This window comes from Staurois parvus, unplaced genomic scaffold, assembly GCF_062004578.1.
Source record: "Staurois parvus isolate SC_StPar_1 unplaced genomic scaffold, SC_StPar_1.0 ptg000017l, whole genome shotgun sequence".
NCBI lineage: Eukaryota > Metazoa > Chordata > Amphibia > Anura > Ranidae > Staurois > Staurois parvus.
This window is the reverse complement of record NW_028317813.1, coordinates 6,478,409-6,492,695: the sequence shown is the minus strand read 5'-3', so window position 1 is coordinate 6,492,695 and position 14,287 is coordinate 6,478,409. Positions and strand designations below refer to the sequence as shown.

The following is a 14,287-nucleotide window of genomic DNA, read 5'->3' as shown; positions in this document are numbered from 1 at the left end:
CCTGCCTGTCTCCAGCACCACACCCGGGGGCTAGCAGGAAGGAGAGACCTTGCAGTGTAGTGATCACTAATTTGCTGCTCCTCATGAAAAAGGGGGGGTTGGGGCTTAAACTTTATCCCTTTCACTGCCAGAGTAGTTTTTGCGCTTTTTTTAAAAATAATTTTAGGTCTGAAGATTACATTAACCCCCCAAACATGATATATTTTCTGAAAGCAGAGACCCTAGAGAATAAAACAGTGGTAGTTCCAATTTTTTATGTTGCATGATTTTACCACAAAATTTTAGTAAAAAAATACAAGTTAATTTTAGGGCACAAAAAATTACCCTATTTTTTGTAAAATATAAAAGATGAGGTTGCAGCGAGTAAACCGATATCAAACCTTAAATTTGTGCGCGCTCGTGAAATGGCAATGAACTTCAGCACCCTATATTTTCTATAGGTTGACACTTTTAAAGCTCCTTATAGGTCACCAGTATAGTGTACGGAGGAGGTCTGGTGCTAGAATTATCACTCTCATCCTGGCGTGCAAGGCGATATGCGACATGAGCATCGCAATCGACGGTTTCATGCGTAGGCACCCCAGCATGTGCTTTTACGTTTCTATGTATGTATATGTGGGGGTTGGGGCCTCAGTATTTTTTTGGGGGGGGGGGGGGGATGGTATGTGCTTGGGTGTAACTTTCATTTTTTACAACTAAAAAAAACTTTTTTTTCCCCCATCACATAGGGGACAAAGTCCCCTATGTGATGATTTTTGGTGACAAGTTCTCTTTGAGACATCCAAGGTATAAAATACCTTGCATGTCTCCCCCCTCTGCTCCACTGAATGTAATGTGATGCACATTGTACCATATTACATTCTTTCCCAGGGATTGTATTGCAATCTCTCATCGGGGACCCGAAAGGGACATCATAACGTAACTTCCGAATCAGCACAAGAAGGGGAGGGGAGCCGACTTGTCCACTCTTCTCCCTCCCCTCTAGCCGACGGCGAGCCAGACCCACAGATGGGCAAGCAGAGCCCAGGAAACCTCATGGTGGGGTGGAGAGGCTGGCACAGTGTGATAGCAATCAACGGCAGCTCTGCCTCCGATTACTTCACCTGACAGGTGAGCCCGCTGCTTGCCCGCAGCAGGGCTAAAGGAAGAAAAAAAAAAACTACCTGCCTGGCTCCCGGAACTACATGTCCCGGGCGTCGGGCGATAGGAATTCAACATCCCTGATTATACAAACCTCTTGTAAAATACTTGTAGTGCCAACTGTACAAAAAGTAAGATGTTGAGATAACAATAGTAAAAGTGCGGGTGTCCGAAGAAACACATATCATAGCAGTACTGAAAAACATGGAAGTTAGGCCACTCTCATACTGATCTGCCGCCGTTTTTTTTTTTTTCTTAAAAAGGACACGTGACTTAAAAACTGCACCAAAACCACTTCTCATGGGTGTTTTTAAAGGCATTTTCCATTGATTAAATGGGAAGAGGCGTTTTTGGGGTGTTTTAAAAGCAAAAATGCTTGAAAAACTACTCCGAGTGAAAGCAGCCTTAAATGCTGCTCTTAGGAACATCTGACATTTTTTTTCTGCCTCTAAACACCCCTGCATGTTAGTCTATGTATCCGTGCACACACAGGTACTTAGAAGAGCTTAGAGGCAAAAGAAAAAAAAACCCCACTGCCAGCCAGTCCAGGAGCAGCAACATTTTGGCAGGAAAAATGCTTGACACATGTAAACGTTGTCTAAATGTGCATTAACAATAGGCACATTTAGAGCTTGAGCATTAATTCATTTCAATGGCCAGAATAAATGATCATTCTAGCCAACGAAATGAACGCCCAAGCACTTAATGAGCCAAAACACTCCTAAATGTGTTTCATGCGTTTAAAAGTGTTGAGGGCTTTTTCTGAAAAAACACTGCTGCCAGGAGGAAAGGTGTCTAGGAGGGATGGCCAAGGTGCCCAGTGTGCATGAAGCCTTAAGCCAACCATAGATTGACTGAACCTCAGCCAGGTTAGCATGCACCAGCTGAGATTCGATCCATCTATGGGTAGGCTGGTTGTACTGAAGTTGATCCACCGATACAACCAGCCTGTCGGATTTTTTTTCATGCAATCACTGTCAGTGTCTATAGCCACTGACGGTGTTGATGGGGGAATCAAACAATTTTCTTTCCTTCCAGCCATGGTAGAAGGAAAACTGCATAACCTACAGTTGTGACCAAAATTATTCAACCCCCACTGAAATTGAGTGTTTTGGCCAGTTTGACATTGCTTTTGATCATTCAGTCATCTTGCTTACATTTACATTAAAGAGGCACTTGTAGGTCAGACAAATATAACATAACAGTTATAATGAAATAACCACAAATGTCTTTTCTGTGCTCACAGCATTATCAGTTTTATTCAACCCCCAAGTGACATTCAATCTTAGTACTTAGTACAGCATCCTTTTACAGTTATAACAGCTTTTAAACGTGAAGCATAGCTTGACACAAGTGTCTTGCAGCGATCTACGGGTATCTTCGCCCATTCTTCATGGGCAAAGGCCTCCAGTTCAGTCACATTCTTAGGCTTGCGCACTGCAACTGCTTTCTTTAAGTCCCACCAGAGGTTCTCAATCGGATTTAAGTCTGGTGACTGCGATGGCCACTCCAAAATGTTCCAGCCTTTCCTCTGCAACCATGCTCTAGTGGACTTGGAGGTATGCTTGGGATCATTGTCCTGTTGAAAGGTCCAACGTCTCCCAAGCCTCAGGTGTGTGACGGACTGCATCACGTTTCCATCCAATATCTCCTGGTACTGAAGAGAATTCATGGTACCTTGCACACGCTGAAGCTTCCCTGTACCTGCAGAAGCAAAACAGCCCCAAAGCATGATTGACCCTCCACCATGCTTCACAGTAGGCAAGGTGTTCTTTTCATCATAGGCCTTGTTCTTCCTCCTCCAAACATAGCGTTGATCCATGGGCCCAAACAGTTCTAATTTTGTTTCATCAGTCCACAGAACACTATCCCACAACTTTTGTGGTTTGTCCACATGGCTTTTGGCATACTGCAGTCGACTCTTCTTATTCTTTGGAGACAGCAAGGGGGTACGCCTGGGAGTTCTGGCACGGAGGCCTTCATTACGCAGTGTGCGTCTTATTGTCTGGGCTGAAACTTCTGTACCCACATCTGACAAATCTTTTCTCAGTTCCTCAGCAGTCACACGGGGACTTCTCTCCACTCTACGCTTCAGGTAGCGCACAGCAGTCGAAGTCAGCATCTTCTTTCTGCCACGACCAGGTAGCGTTTCAACAGTGCCCTTTGCCTTGAATTTGCGAATGATGCTTCCTAAGGTGTCTCTTGGTATGTTTAACATCTTTGCAATCTTCTTATAGCCATTGCCCTTCCTGTGAAGAGAAATCACCTCTTCTCTTGTCTTCCTGGACCATTCTCTTGCCTTCACCATGTTTGTAACCACACCAGTAAATGTCTAGAAGGAGCTGAGTATCACAGTCATTTTAAAGCTGCCTAATTGGTGCTTATTATGCTTGATTGCTGCTCGGTGACATCCACAGGTGTTTTCAATACCTGATGGAAAGCACCTGTATGAACCTCTGTTCTTCAGAGTGGTAGTCTTTAAGGGGTTGAATAATTGTGGCAATGAAGAAACCACATAAGAACCATTTACTACTGTATTACATAAACAATTGATGTCATTTTAGTTGCATTTGGGTAGTTACAACGTCCTTGTAGGATTTGATTCTGAATACAATTCCAAATGTACACTATAGTCCCTAAACCCCTTTACAGCATTGGGGGTTGAATAATTTTGGTCACAACTGTATGGGCTTCTTTAGAGTTGTGTAATATTAAATACAGTAAATATTTAAACTGAAATGTGTAGTTAGGCTATGGAGATTAAAATATTTAAAAATGATCTACCCTTTGTCTTTGCCTATCAATTCCTGTTCCTACAGCCTCATGGCTATATATCTGTAGTATGAGATTCAAGATACTGCTTGCTCTGACTGCTAATCTTAGGAGATTTGGATCTGGAGCACTGGGGTGAAAAGGGGGCAGACAGCTAACTTTTTCTCTCAGCCGTGCACTGAGAGGTGGAGGCAGCTGGATGGATCCGGAAAATATGGTGAGAGACGTATGACCAAAAATTGATTGGCACTGGTAGGCACTGATATTTGGCATTGATGTGGCATTGATGGGCACTGACAGGTGGCGCTGCTGGGGCTACATTGATCATCAGTGCCCCGATGATCTGTGTACATGTCCCCTCCGCGGAAAGCCGATTGCCGGCTCTCCTCTCAAGCCGTCAGCGTGACAGCTCGAGAGGAGCGAAATGCCAATAACCGGCATTTCCCTGTTTACATGTGATCAGCTGTGATTGGACACAGCTGATCACATGACCGAGCTAACATCTTTGGCTCTTTCCATGATCAGTAATCCGCTGTGTCCTAGGGACACAGTGCACTGCTGATCGCCGCGCTGCACGCTCCTGGAGCCGTGCATGCGAGGTGAGAATGGGAGGACGTCATATGACGTCCTCCCAGAACGAGGGAACCACCTTGCGTCCATCATATTACTATATGGCGGGCGAGAGGTGGTTAAACACCACTGCTGAAATGACTTGTACTAGATAAAACAGCATTACTATCTGGATCACTGCGACCCACAACAACATACACCTTACAAGTTAGAAGTTTAAAGCTAACATAAGGGACATGAAGCTGCACATGTTCTAAACCTTTACAAGGCAGCGAGCTAGAGAATCCCAATAACTAAGAAATGATCAGGTGACACGGCTGAAAAACCCTCATGAACACTGAATATCGTAATAACCTTAGTCAATAAGCACACGTATAAACCCAGCACACAAGCTACTATACTACACTAAACCTGTCAGCAGATATACAGTTACAAAAGTTCAACTTACCAGTTTGTTACAATGCAACAAAAAAAATAAATCATTAACTAGAGTCAAAGACCTTACACTGCGCAACTGTGGATCATACAAGCCTGTCTACAACCTGGTAATATCCAGGAACAGAAACAGTCCAGAAGCCAGGCAGCCAATGCACCTAAACATTACAGGGAACGCCCGAGTATTTTCCATTGCAATCATTGGAAGCATAGGTTTCTTGCTGAACGGGCTACCTTGACATAAAATCACACTTTGTCACTATTCTGACTATTGTCTAAGGCTGTCAGAATAGCTGAACAGTGGCTGGATCTGATTGGATGCAGCCACTGTTCATCTGACAAGTTTTAGACTGAAGGATGTTGGGCTGAAGAGAGCCAAAAGGGCCATCCACATCATGAATTTCAGCCTGTTGATCAGGAACAAGCCCCTAGAGAAGTTTCAATAGTATAAATGGGCTAGGAAACAAAACTTTACAGCAGCAAGGAGAAGCTTCATTGTAAGTGGCTTTGCAAGCATGCAAAACTATAATTTTCAAACATGTTGACTTTAACCGCTTTCCGCCGCCATGTACTGCGGCAGAGCGGCAGCTATAGGCAAAGCGACTTACCCGTACATCGCTCTGGCCGTCGTAATACAGGGGCGCAAAGTGCTCCCCTCTCGCGACTGCTGTGTCCAGCGGAATGAAGATCCCAGAAATGGGACCCGGCGATCACGGGTATGCGATCACATGATCACTATGTAAGCAAAGCTGTGATGAATCAATCTTATTCATAACAGCTCTGCTTCTCTTCCTAGTGAGCTGTGACTGGCCCACAGCTGTCACATGATACATGGGGCCAATCACAGCACCCTGTACCATGTGACCAGCTCCAGCCAATCACAGATCACTACCGTGAGCTGTCATTTTGCGGGCGAGCAGCAGCTCTTTGCAAAGCAACATAAACTTGCGACACTTCCTATTTTGAACGCACCCCCCCCCAGTCAGTCCAGGGAGAGAAGTGAGAACACAGCACCGAGCAAAAGCACCACATTTTACACACGTTACATTAGCACATTTAACCCTTTGATTGCCCCTATTAACCCTTTGATCACCCCCTCACCCAACCAGTGCCATTAGTACAGTGTCAGTATATAGAATTTTTCACTGATCACTATTAGTACCACTAGCGACATCAGATAGCGTCAGGGTCAGTAAGCGCCCCTCCCAGCCAGGGTCAGCTAGCGTTCGATTGCCCGCATACTATAGGTCGCTGATCACCGCCATCACTAGTATAGTGTTTGTACGGATCAAGATATTGATCATGTACAAAACTATACTAGTGCCTCCTCTGTATAGTGTCCCCAAAAAAAACAGCAGGATCGGCCCTGTTCGCTGCCAGCACTAGCGTTTACCCCCTCCGCTGTTTTTCACGCAAGATTTGTACCAACTGATTGTGGGACAAGGCAATTTACATGCACAACAATACATGGCCGCCCACCCAAATTCAGCTCTTTCCACACAATTCGCATGGAAACCGATCGCAGTTTCTGAATTTAAAACTCTTTTGGGTCTAACCCTCAACATGGGCAGTACAGAAAAGAATGTACTGGTATGTCGCTGGACTGAGTGGTTATACCTGGATGATGCCTGCAGTTACAGGCATCATTCTGGTACTCTTTTTTTTTTTTCCCCTCAGCTGGCAGTCGCCTTTCATGTAAAAGCAATCCTAGTTGCCAATTAGTTGCGGAATTGTTTTTTACGACATCCCCCTTCCTGCTGCCTTCCACAGTTTTCTTGGGCTCTCCTGTCCCACAGGGGAATCCGAGAATGCAGCCAGCAGGTCCGCTGGCTGACCATAGAGCTGTTCAGAGACCAGAATGTCTCCAATCATCTCTATAGCCTAAGAGACTGGAAGGTACAAGCATTTCATCACTTTAGCTTCGCAGGATATTAACAGCACCATTTGTAAAGTGGGAAAACACTGATCTTGGTGAGATTAGATAAATATAAGGGCAAAGAAGATATCTAGAGTTTCATAGACCCCAGATTTCACAAAAAAGAATATAGGACAATGCCCATTGAAGTTATAGGGGATATTTGCATTCCCTGTGATAACATTAAAAATTATTTAAAAAAATAAAACGGAAAAGGGACAGTGTAAAAATAATAAAAAATTTGAACTAAAACACCCTTGCCTCCCTGCGCACCTATGTGCGCAAGTGTTGACCCCGTGCTGGTATGTAAACAGCAGTTGCACCATGCATGTGAAGTATCACCGCCAACGTCAGATCGAGGGCAGTAATTCTACCATTAGACCTTCTTTGTAAATAAAAATTGGTGACCTGTAAAGTCTTTTAAAGTGTCACCTATCTATAATAAAAATGTATGTACTTTGTTGCTTTTGCACGGGCATGAGCAATTTTAAACCATGTCATGTTTGGTATCTATTTACTCAGCGTAACATCTTTTATAGTTTATCAAACAATTGGGCAATATATTGTGTTTTTGTGCATTAAAATTCTAAAATGTTAATTTTTCCCAAAAGATTTGCGTTCGAAAAATCACTGCGCAAATACTGTGTGACGTAAAAATTTTAACACCCACCGTTTTATTCTCTACAGCATCTGCTTTAAAAAAAATATATAATGTTTGGGGTTTTAAAGTAATTTTCTAGCAGAAAAAAAATGTTTTTTCATGTGAACAAAAAGTGTCAGAAAAGGCTTGGTCTTCAAGAGTGGGTGATGTGTGGCATAAGCTTCTAATGTTAGCCATGAAATGCCAGGATAGTAGAAGCAACCCCTCCAAATGACCCCTTTTTGGAAAGTAGACACTCCAAGGTATTTGCTAAGAGGTATGTTGAGTGTTTTGCAGATCTCATTTGTTGCCACGTTTCTGGATAACAAAGGAAGAAAATTTCTTCTTTTTTTTCAAAACTCTGACAAAAATGTAAAATACTCACCATGCCCCTTACTAAATTCTGCGGGGTGTCTACTTTCCAAAAAGGGGTCATTTGGGGGGGGTTGTACTATCCTGGCATTTTAGAGCCTCCGAAACTGTGATAGTGAGGAAGTGATATGAGGAAATATGCCCCTTGTAAGCCTGGGAGGTGGTCATTGGATTTTGGGGGCTTGTATGTAGCTAGGCTTCCAAAAGCCTCTCATGTGGTATCCCCATACTCGGAAGTAGGAGAATGTGTTTTGGGGTGTTATTCCACATATACCCATGGCATGCATGAGCAATATATAATTAAAGTGACAACTATGTGTTAAAAAAAAAAAAAAAAGTCATTAAAAAAAATTTAAGGCAAAAAATAAAATGTTCCAGGGACTCAAATTGCCTCTCTGCAAAATCCTTGGGGTGTCTACTTTCCAAAAAGGGGTCATTGTACTACCCTGGCATTTTAGTGCCTCAAGAAATGTGATAGGCAGTCAAAAAGTAAAAGCTATGTAAATTCATATATATATATATATATATATATATATATATATATATATATATATATATATATATATATATATATATATATATATATACACACACACACACACACACACACACACACACACACACACATATACATACACACACACACACACTAGCTTGCGGACGCTATAACTTTTGCACAAACCAATTAATATACACACCCTCCTTTCCCTCTTGTATTGAACTGTATTGTTGCTGTATTGTCTCCCGTTACAATGTAAAGCGCTGAGCAAACTGTTGGTGCTATATAAATCCTGTATAATAATAATAATAATAATATACACATAGAGATTTTTTTTTTACCAAAAACATGTAGCCAAATACATTTTAGCCTAAAATTTATGAGTAGCTTTGAGTTTATTGTATATTTTTTATAACCAAAAGTGAAAAATATAGGGGTTTTTTTTCAAAATTTGTGGTCTTTTTTTTGTTTATAAAAGCAAAAATTAAAAACCGCAGAGGTGATCAAATACCACCAAAAGAAATCTCTATTTATGTGAAAAAAGGACATACATTTAGTTTGGGTACAGCAGTGCATGACCGCACAATTACCAGTTGAAATAGCACAGAGTCGAACAGCAAAAATGGCCTGGTCATGAAAGGGGTAAATCCTCTGGAGGGCAAGTGGTTAATATTACTTTAAAAGTGACAACCCATACAGGGGCTGTTCTTATCTGAAACCCTCACTGTGCTTAGGACTACTATGCTAATTTTCCATGTTAAATGATCAGGCTGTTTCACTTTCATTTCAAAGTATTTCAGTAGACACGTCATTTACAAAAGATCGAAACTGGACACTTGTATGAATGTTGGTCTTGTCACCTGCACAGAAACAACCTTCTTTAATGCTTCCTCTTAGAAGCTGAGCACACAGATGGCAGAAAGCTTTAAAGAAGCACAGTTGAGTATTACATCATGTTAATGAATAGTATATGGTTAAAAAACCGGGACCTGCTGTCAAATATAATACAAACTTCTAATTACAGCTTATCACAAGAGGTTTTATACATGCCATGGTCTTATTAAACATTCTCTCTCTGTGCAAGCCCCCAAATGTAGTTGTCATCTACTGCCCCTAATGAGTACCTTACAATCGCACGATTTCAAAGGATCTATGCACACTAGTGTTTTTAAGCTCCTAGAAGCTGTTAGCGGATTTTTTTCTGCTCCTAGAAGCTGTTAGCAGGGTTTTTATTTTTGCTCCTAGAAGCTGTTAGCCGGGTTTTTATTTTTGCTCCTAGAAGCTGTTAGCCGGGTTTTTATTTTTGCTCCTAGAAGCTGTTAGCCGGGTTTTTATTTTTGCTCCTAGAAGCTGTTAGCCGGGTTTTTATTTTTGCTCCTAGAAGCTGTTAGCCGGGTTTTTATTTTTGCTCCTAGAAGCTGTTAGCCGGGTTTTTATTTTTGCTCCTAGAAGCTGTTAGCCGGGTTTTTATTTTTTGCTCCTAGAAGCTGTTAGCCGGGTTTTTATTTTTGCTCCTAGAAGCTGTTAGCTGGGCTTTTTTGCGCTCCTAGAAGCTGTTAGCCGGGGTTTTTTTGCGCTCCTAGAAGCTGTTAGCCGGGGTTTTTTTGCGCTCCTAGAAGCTAAATAGTGTTATGCTATGTGTCAATGCACATTTCTGTAGGTTAACAACATTTTTGGAGCTTCAGATTCTAGAAGCAGAAAAAAAAATGGTTTTTGTTAAGTTTTTCTGGAGCGTTTTTCCAGCAGGAAAAAAAAAAAAAAAAAGCAAAAACTGAACACTCCTAAATGCTGCTAACAGCTTTTTTTCCTTTCATGTCCTGTAAAAAACACCAACGCTCCTAAACGCTACTAATAGCAGTTTTGTACCAGCTTATCTCAGATTTCATGAAGTGTTTTTTGTGCTTATAAAAAAACACTAATGTGCATGGAGCCCAGGGGCGGACTGACAACTCATGGGGCCCCCGGGCAGTAGGGGATCATGGGGCCCCTGTGTCATTGCCCAAACTTAAACAAGCCTATGAAAAAGGTACCAGGGGCATCTCATGGTGCCCCCTACTGACCCCGGGCAGTGCCTGAGTTTCCAAATGGTCAGTCCGCCCCTGATGGAGCCTAAGAATAATATCCAGAATCCCAAACTTTGAAAACTGTAGTGTTACCTTACATTGGTGGGCAGTGAACAAATTGCCCCCTTCCTTCAGCCCTTACACTGTCAGTGGAAATTGCCCTCTTATGTTAAGGTGTTGCTATAGCCAGGACCCTGCATCCAATCTATCGGGTCCCCCACAATACACACTACGTGGACATGCAATTAGTTTAGTAAACTGCTAAATACCTTTTCTCATCAGCAGTTAGAGCAGTCTGGTGACTTCTATCAGTGTTCAGCAGAGCACTGGTTAAAGCTAGGAGGAATTTTCTTTCTGCTCTAGAAGGATGCAGAACCCCTGACTTCTGATTGGACAGTGCTGATTGGCCCTGTGGTGATCACATGCACTCTCCCAAGAAAAAAAAAAACCCTCTCTGGCCATACACACCAAACTGAGCATGTGCAGAGTGTCTCCACAAATACGTCTTATAAGGAGATAAAAGGAGGGCACTGGAAGAAGGGGAGGATCACAGAAGTCAGGATCAAACAGCATTTTACACAATGCAGAGGATTAACCCCTTAGGTTCCACAGTGAGTATAACAAGCATTCTTTACTGCATATACAGACTGATTATACTGTTGTGGGTTTAGTAACACTTTAACAGTCATTGCAGGAGTGAGATTACTTAGTCATTGCTCAAGGAACCCCTAACAACCTCAGTCAGAACCCTGGTGGAGAAAGCCTACTCATTTTTTTTTTCCGGAACCAACCCGTTTAGTCCTGGCATACCAGCATAGAGAAAACATCTTCTGATAGAGATCTCTTTCTACTGCTCATTAAACAACACAGCCATCATCCCATAGGGACCATCATAGTCTGCTTTACAGTAACAAAACAAGTTGCTCTACTGGCAAGACATGTTATCAGGAGTGTCAGTGTTGCAAAATCTGTCATCATATTGTATCCCAGTCTAGGTGAAAGTTTCAAAGTGTTACATCGTTACCATTTGTGTCCAGTCTAGACCAGCCTTTCTCAACCATGTTTTTAAAACCAGAAACCCTTCAAATGGCTTTCCAAAATAAGGAACCCTGCTACTAATTACTATATCTATATCTCAGAGTACATTGGTGCACACAGTAAGCTGGGATAGAAGACAAAATAAAAGGAAAACACATTTTGTTTTACGTTGGTGATCATTGGGAGTCATTGGTCACACGGCACACGGGTGGTCAGCGGGAAGAATGACAGACGCTGAAAGAGAACTGTTGTCAGTGGTTACTTATCTGAGCGGCAGAAACTGCTGAAGGAACCCAGATCAAGGTCTGGAGGAAGCCTATGTTCCACAGAACCCTGATGGAGCAAGACTGATCTACACAGATGGCCAACCTGAACTTTTCCAAAAGACCACAACCTACCAGCCCAGAGATATCAGGGTATGCTGCCCACTGTGGTTAGTTGACAAGTCAGGCAATGTTCACACTTACGCAGATTTCAGTACTACAGTCCATGTAACAAGACTTCCTCTGGATCTGGTGCACCTCTGTGCGTTTTAATCCAGTGTGGTTTTTGGAAAGGGTCAGGGACTTTTTTTTTCCCCTGCATCAGATTGTGTTTTCGGTTCAAAAGAGCTGCATCAAAAACACATGCAAAATGCATCTATATGCGCTTTTGGTGCATTTCCTGCAAGGCAACAGACACCTCTCCCTAGCAACATTAACACATCAAAAAGGAATTAAGCCCAAGTTCACAATGGATTCGACTTTGAAATCAGTCAAGTGAAGACGCACGATTTCAAAGTCGCACGTCAATGTGACTCCAGCTGCAACTTGGCAGACGTGTGTGACTTCATGCACAGATGTCTATGCAGGTCGCACCTGAAATCGCAAAAAATAGTGCAGGAGCTACTTTCAAAATGGTTCCATTGCCAACAATTGGGTACGACTGATCCTGCGTTTTGAAAAACTGTCAAATCGCATAACAACATGTATACATAATTTGTGTAGCGCAACCATCTCAATCCCTACTATAGGATTTTCACTCCTAAAAATCATAAATCAAAACGCAATTTACAAAAAAAAAAAAAAAAAATGTGAATTCAAATAAATAAATGCAAAAAATAAAAGTCCAGAAATATAGAAAGAGTCCAAAGAAACCCCAGTGGGAAATTCCATGTTTGGTGGAGGTTCACTTGTCACTGCAAGAAGTGAAGATATTTTCTCACCAAGTATCTCACTGGGGTTTCTTTGGACTTTTATTTTTTGCATTTATTTGAACTCACACATTTTTTGGAAAAATTGTGTTTTGAGCTATGTTTTTTTATGAGTGAAAAAAATCGTATACTAGGGATTGAGATGGTTGTGCTACACAAATGATGTATAAATATTTATAGAGGGTGATGTGGCGTTCACTTAGAGTGTATAGCTAGCAACAGTTTATAGATTCACGTGTTTTAAGATAAATAGATTGTGCTAATTGACATTTGAAACTTTAAATCACATGACAAGTCGCACCGGTGTGAACCAGGGAAAAAGCACATAAAAGACGTGCATGGGAATAAAAAATTAAAAAAAAAAATATTTAAAAAAACCCGCAAAACACACACACCAAATGAAAAAGAAAAAAAAAAAACGACATCAACCGCAACCTGCATAGCTGTGAACCTAGTGTCTGTAAGCTTCAAGGTGGCTGGGGGATTAATACACAAACCATGCTGGACCATCTATCCAAGGGAGTCAATCAAAATTGCCACAATTCATAAATACGTCATACCTACACAACCATTAGAGGACTGAAAATATCCCAGTAGGAATGAGCAGAAAATAAACTGGTACTTTCACTACACAAGCGTTCCACTTGTAGGAGATAAAAATGGGTGGTGTCAGGGGCGGACTGACAACTCATGGGGCCCCCGGGCAATAAGAGATCACGGGGCCCCTGTGTCCTCGCCCACACCCAAAAAAGCCTATGAAAAAGCCAATGAAAGGTACCAGGGGCAACTCATGGGGCCCCCTACTGACCCCGGATCCTCGGGCAGTTGTCCGAGTGCTCGAATGGTCAGTCCGCCCCTGGGTGGTGTTTATTAATGTATAGTAAAATGTGCCAACCGCAAAAAAAAAAAAAAAATGCACAAAAACATACACACAAGAAAATAGAACTTGGGTTCAGCATACACCACAGCACACCAAATGCTCAGTATAATGATAGCAGAAAACCCTACACTGGAAGGCATTTAGCTTGCTGTAGCATTGTACATCATGAACACCTGCCATTTCCCCCCATAAAATACCATTTTCACCATCATTTTTGCATCTAAGTGATGGCGATCTCCTCCGGCCTCTTTCAGCCACTTCTTGTTTACATACAGTAACTTCACCCATCAGCTGCATATCATAGCTGTAGAATAGCTGCTGGGAAGATCCCTGTTCAGGCACTTCCTGTGACAACGTTTTTTTCAATTATGCTCATGCGTTGTCACCTTCTCGTATGTACCTCTGGTGGAGACTTCAAGGCAGTGGTGCTGGCACATATGGTCCAGGTATGGTCTTCTGAGGTCCCCAGTAGGGATGAGCTTGGGTTTCTTCGGATCCTAATCTGAATCTTCCACCTGTACTGGGCCGTTCATAAGTGACTGTGACATTCCCCGCCCCACAGATGCATGTATACATGCAGGGTACATCTGATCAGCCCAGTACAGGTGACAGGTTCAGACTAGGATCTGATGAAAGCCGAGCTCATCCCTACTCTGGTGGTCAGCAGACCATACCTTGACCACGTGTCACCACCGCCTTGTAGTCTCCACCAGATGTAAATGAGCCTGGGTGACAACGCATGAGCACCATTGGTAAATCGTTGTCACAGGA

General features: G+C 42.4%; 1 protein-coding gene across 1 annotated transcript in view; it reads right to left on the bottom strand.

Moving 5' to 3' along the window:
- The window catches only part of TMBIM6 (transmembrane BAX inhibitor motif containing 6), a 36,779-nt gene that overhangs the window by 21,955 nt on the left and 537 nt on the right, over positions 1 to 14,287 (bottom strand). The window lies entirely within an intron of this gene.